Source organism: Vanellus vanellus (genome assembly GCF_965231255.1).
Source record: "Vanellus vanellus genome assembly, chromosome: 1".
Classification (NCBI taxonomy): domain Eukaryota; kingdom Metazoa; phylum Chordata; class Aves; order Charadriiformes; family Charadriidae; genus Vanellus; species Vanellus vanellus.
In genome coordinates this window covers 81,319,073-81,325,072 of record NC_138905.1, presented here as the reverse complement: position 1 = coordinate 81,325,072, position 6,000 = coordinate 81,319,073, and the positions used below count along the sequence as shown (strand labels likewise).

The 6,000-nt window shown below is 43.5% G+C and overlaps 1 pseudogene across 1 annotated transcript in view; it reads left to right on the top strand.

Moving 5' to 3' along the window:
• The first annotated feature begins 682 nt into the window (after window positions 1-682).
• LOC309670752 (potassium voltage-gated channel subfamily KQT member 1-like) overlaps window positions 683-6,000 on the top strand; it is a 438,140-nt pseudogene continuing 432,822 nt past the window's right edge. The window contains exons 1-2 of the transcript in view: window positions 683-698; window positions 918-1,032. The product of the transcript in view is annotated as a potassium voltage-gated channel subfamily KQT member 1-like (transcript). The remainder of the gene's footprint in view (window positions 699-917; window positions 1,033-6,000) is intronic.

Sequence of the window (6,000 nt, the reverse complement as noted above, 5' to 3'; positions counted from 1 at the left end):
AAACTGTTAGGATCACTAGCAGTCATGAAAAAAATGGTATTTCAATTGCAGCAGTTTAAGCTAGACACACTTTATAGCTTTTGAACAAAATAAATATAGGAAAAGGTATTGAAAAGACCTTAAAGTAAAATTGTTTATGAATATTGATACAGCTAAACTCAGAAAGGCAGGTACATGTATACTTCACATTTATAGAGGAAGAAGTCAGCCCTGTACTTGATGGAAATGAGTATTGAGGCTAGAGCTTTTTGAAACACCAGTTTTCATCAGTTACAGGGCCAGCTGCACTTCTCTGTTTTTTGCAATCTGTGAGTGAACTCCTTCATTCATTGGCCATATGTCTTCCTAATCTGTAATGAAATTTGTAGCTTTCTTACACTTGGAATATGAGCTGAGCTACAATACAGCTTTGTATGCATCAAAGTCACCCTGCTGAGCTGACTGCATTCAAACACCTGAGGCCCATGGGAGAATTTCTGAACACTGGTGAATATAGTAACCAAATAAAATGCTTGAAACAAAACTGCTGTTTATATGATAATAGCAGTAAAATTTTAAAGAAGGGGTTTAGAGAAATTAAAGTATACATATCAAATAGTATTAACTGAAGAATTCTATCACCATGACCACGTTGAAATTGTGGGTAGGGTGAATTTCTGCTTACAGGGAGACAGTCCTCAAGATGACAAGACTTTCCTGTAAGAGGTTCCTTTGTATATGAACTAGGTATATGCATATATATATATTTGTATGGCATATGTTATAATCATCAACTTCACAGACTCTGACAAAAAAGAAAACCATGTCTCATATTAGAACCATTCCTTTAATCTAATGCACAGTATCTTAAGCAACGGAAAAAGCTTGTATATGTTGTCTCCCTAATGTATTACGATTTTTTTGAATTATTTGTGCAGTGAAAAGATGTTCAGAAGGAAATACCCAAGAAAGGTCATGAGCCAACAGCTTCACTGATGACATTGACCTTATATCAGAAAAGTCGCCACTGCCAGCTATATCCAACATGGCACAGTAAGTGAAACAACAACTTTTTCATTGATAATATAAACAATCATTAATGGTGAGGGAGAATTGTCACAGAATAAAAGTATTATCTTTGGCTGGCTGCACGTGAAGTGATTATGAATGTGACCTTACTTAACTATATGTGAACATTTCTACAAAATGCAAGTTTAGATTTAAGTTTAAAGGAAGTAGTCATGCACTTGGAAAGAGAAGCATTGCTCTGCGAGGGGTGGCTCGCAGTCTCAATGTCTCTGTTATTTTACTTTTTAGAGGCAGCTGACACAGTTCCTGAGATTGAGTTTTACATGGAGGTTTATACTTTGTAGAATTCTGGATCAGTTTGAGCTCTAAAGCGTTCCTAATATGAATAATGTATGAATTGATTGAAAACATAAATGAAATAGTCATTTATAGATACAACCTGAAAACAGAAAGGCTAGGCTATGTGTAATATTTCGATAAAGCAGGCACACTTGTAAAGAAATGATGTTCCAAAAAAATGAAAGTAAAATTATTAAGGAGATGCTAAAGGTGTCTGGATTGACCAGGACAGAAAATCCCCATTATCAGTGAGTTCACTGCTATTGTTGAATGATCTCTCATGTTGCTCTGTCGTGGTTTAGGCCAAAATCCACTACTGGGGACCTGAGGGACCCCAGATGAGACCCACAGATGCTCCCCTCTACCCCTCTTAAAAGAGAGAGGCAGAGGAGGAAAAAGAGACTTATGAGTTTAGAAGGAACTAAACTACTTTAATGACATATTAATAATAAAATAAAAAGAAATAATGAAAAATATATACAAAACTATATCAAGCTCCCGAGATGACAATCACGACACTAGCTGGCACTGGGGCAGTCCCAGGCTGGACTCAGTGACGGACGGGAACTGGATTCTGGATCTCCATTCAGGATTGGGATCACAGGCAGACAGAGTCCTCCTCAGATGTCAGCCATTGAAGGAAGAGGGCTGACCCTTTGATCCCTCAGCTTTTATACTGAGCATGAGGCAGATGGGATGGAATACCCTGTTGGTCAGTTTTGGGTCACCTGTCCTGTCCTGTCCTCTCCTTCCCGTAGGTGGGACCCCACTATGCTTTTCCGCTTCTGACCCTCCAACGGGGCAAATAACAGAGTTGGTTGGCCTTGGGTGTTATAGCAATAAGTATAAGCAGGAGCCTCTCTGCATACCATGCCTGTGCATCAACAATAAAAATAAGTCTTATCACTCTGAGAGAGTGAACACTGTCTGCACAATATGCAGTTAATTTCAGTAGTTAGAAGAGGCCTAGCTAAGAAGCGAAGTTACTGAACAAAATTGGTTCTGTTTTCCCTCAAACCAGGACATTCCACCCCTTATTTCATACCATTTGCATCTTGCTCAGAGTACTATTACTTTTATATATCAAATGTACACACACATAAATTATATATATGATATGGATACATGCAAGTCACTCATCTACAGTTTATGTTTATATACAAAAGTTTAAGTCCATTTAGTTCATGATTGCAGGATCTCATCTCAGGGCCGGAAAGATGGTACGAAATTCATTCTGGTTTGTGCCCATGGGTAGCACGTTCATCTTGAAGAGCTTGCTGGACACCACTTGATGAAGCTAGCTCAGGTTTTATTGCCACTGTATTATCCTGAAAAACATTTATTGAACACTGTTAGTATTATGTAGCGATCAGCATCATACAGCTCAGGATTGAGTATTCTCACCAAGGGTTAAATTCCCTTGAGGTACACATTGAACTTCTCCATCCTTCAGCATCACCCACCAAGTACATCCGGGTCCTTGAGCAAAAAAAGTCCCACGAATGTGTTTGCTTTTGCCTGAAGCAGGAAAAGCCCAAAAAGCTTTCCCTAACAAATTCCTTTCATGCACCACAGGGACTTTATCCCTTTCTACAGTATGTAAAAGGTCTGATTGAGCAGGACCAGCTCGATTGATGGATCCCCTGGTGTTAACTAACCAGGTGGCTTGCTCTAAATGCTTGTCCCAATTTTTAAAGGTTCCACCTCCTATAGCTTTTAGGGTGGTTTTTAACAGTCCATTGTATCGCTCAGCCTTCCCAGAAGCTGGTGCATGATAGGGGATATGAGATATCCACTCAATGCCATGTTCTTTTGCCCAATTACTTATAAGATTGTTTTTAAAATGAGTCCCATTGTCTGACTCAATTCTTCCCGGAGTGCCATGTCGCCACAAGACTTGCTTTTCAAGGCCCAGGATGTTATTTTGGGCAGTGGCATGGGGTACGGCATAGGTTTCCAACCATCCGGTGCTTGCTTCCACCGTTGTAAGCACATAGCGCTTACCCTGGTGAGTTTGAGGGAGTGTGATGTAATCAATTTGCCAAGCTCCCCCATACTTATATTTTAGTCATCGTCCCCCATACCACAAAGATTTTAACCGTTTAGCTTGCTTGATTTCGGCACATGTTTCACAGTCGTGGATAACCTGTGCAATAGCGTCCATGGTTAAATCCACCCCTTGGTCACGGGCCCATTTATAAGTTGCATCCCTTCCTTGATGACCTGAAGTGTTATGGGCCCACCGAGCTAAGAATAGTTCACCTTGATGTTCCCAGTCCAAGTCTGTCTGGAAAATTTTAGCAGCCTGATCCGCTTGCTGATTGTTTTGATGTTCCTCAGTGGCCCGACTCATGGATACATTGGCATCTATGTGACGTACCTTTACGACTAGGTTCGCTAGCCGGTCAGCAATGTCTTGCCACAGCTCAGCAGCCCAGATGGGTTTACCTCTGCGCTGCCAGTTGCTCTGCTTCCACTGTTTTAACCACCCCCACAGAGCATTTGCCACCATCCATGAGTCAGTATAGAGATAGAGTATTGGCCACTTTTCTCGTTCAGCAACATCTAACGCCAGCTGGATGGCTTTTACCTCTCCGAACTGAGTCGGTTCACCTTGTCCTTCAGCAGCTTCTGCGACTCATCGTGTAGGACTCCACACAGTAGATTTCCGCCTTCATTGTTTTCCTACAATACGACAAGATCCATCAGTAAACAGAGCATACTGTTTCTCATTATCTGAGAGTTCATTATATGGTGGAGCTTCCTCAGCACGTGTCACCACCTCCTCTGGTGGCATCCCAAAGTCTTTGCCTTTGGGCCAATTTGTGATCACTTCTACGATTCCTGGGTGATTTGGGTTTCCTATTTGAGCTCGCTGTGTGATTAAGGCAACCCACTTACTCCAGGTAGCATCCCTGGCATGATGAGGAGAAGGAACTTTACCCTTGAACATCCAGCCCGGTACTGGTGATCAGGGCACCAGGAGGAGCTGTGCCTCAGTATCAATTACTTCTGAAGCAGCTCTAACTCCTTCATATGCTGCCAAGATTTCTTTCTCAGCTGGAGTATAGTGGGCCTCGGAGCCTTTATATCCTCGGCTCCAGAATCCTAGGGGTCGACCTCGAGTCTACCCTGGTGCTTTCTGCCAGAGGCTCCAAGTAGGCCCATTGTACCCAGCTGCGGTGTAGAGCACACTTTTAATGTCCCATCCTGATCGGACTGGTCCAAGGGCTACTGCATGCACAATCTCTTGTTTAATTTGCTCAAAGGCTCGTCGTTGCTCAGGGCCCCGCATAAACTCAATTTTCTTTCAAGTCACTTCATAGAGAGGTTTCACAATCTGGCTATAACCTGGAATGTGCATTCTCCAGAAACCCACAACACCTAAAAAGGCTTGTATTTCCTTTTTGTTAGTAGGTGGGGACATAGATGTTATTCTGTTAATCATATCCATTGGGATCTGGCGACGGCCATCTTGCCACTTAATTCCCAAAAACAATTTCTTGTGCAGGTCCCTTGACCTTACCTCTTTTAACGGCAAAACCTGCTTTTGGAAGAATCTTAATTATTTTCCTACCTTTGTGGAAAACTTCTTCCGCTGAATTATCCCACACAATGATGTCATCGATGTATCGTAGGTGTTCTGGAGCTCCACCCTTCTCCAGTGCAGTCTGGATCAGTCCATGGCAAACAGTAGGGCTGTGTTTCCACCCCTGGGGCAGTCGATTCCAGGTGTACTGGACATCCCTCCAGGTGAAAGCAAACTGTGGCCTGCACTCTGCTGCTAAAGGAATAGAGAAAAAGGCATTAGCGATGTCAATTGTAGCATACCATTGGGCTGCCTTTGACTCCAGTTCATACTGAAGTTGTAGCATGTCTGGCACAGCAGCACTCGGTGGTGGTGTGACTTCATTCAGGCCACAATAGTCTACTGTTAATCTCCAGTCCCCATCAGACTTTCGCACTGGCCATATAGGGCTGTTAAAGGGTGAGGGAGTTTTGCTGACCACTCCTTGGCTCTCTAGCCATCGAATCAGGTTATGGATGGGAATCAGGGAGTCTTGGTTGGTGCGATACTGTTGTCGATGCACCGTGGCAGTAGCAATTGGCACCTGCTGATCTTCAACCCTCAGCAGTCCCACAACAGAAGGGTCATCTGAAAGACCGGGTAAGCTAGACAGCTGTGTAACATCCTCAGTCTCTACAGCTGCTGTACCAAAAGCCCACCGATACCCTTTTGGGTCCTTAAAATACCCTCTCTTGAGATAGTCTGTGCCAAGGATGCACAGAGCATCTGGACCAGTGACAATGGGGTGTTTCTCCCATTTATTCCCAGTTAGGCTCCCGTCGGCCTCACAGTCCAATAAATTCGGTTGTCCCTCTCCTCCTCCTGGCTGGAGGCAGGGCACCTCTAACGTTGACCGTAGTACCTACGATTATCAGATCGGTTCCTACCTGGTCCATAGGATCGCCTACCATAGGTCGAAGCAGCCTTCCTCCTGTAAGAATCCTTTCTTCTCTCTGCTTTACGTAGCAACTCAAGCACCCGTGCCTGTAGGGCTGAGATATGTTCTCCATCCCACTTCCTCATATTCTCTCCATAGTTGCAGAGGCAAAGACACAGCAAATCTTGGAATGGGTTGGATTGGTCTT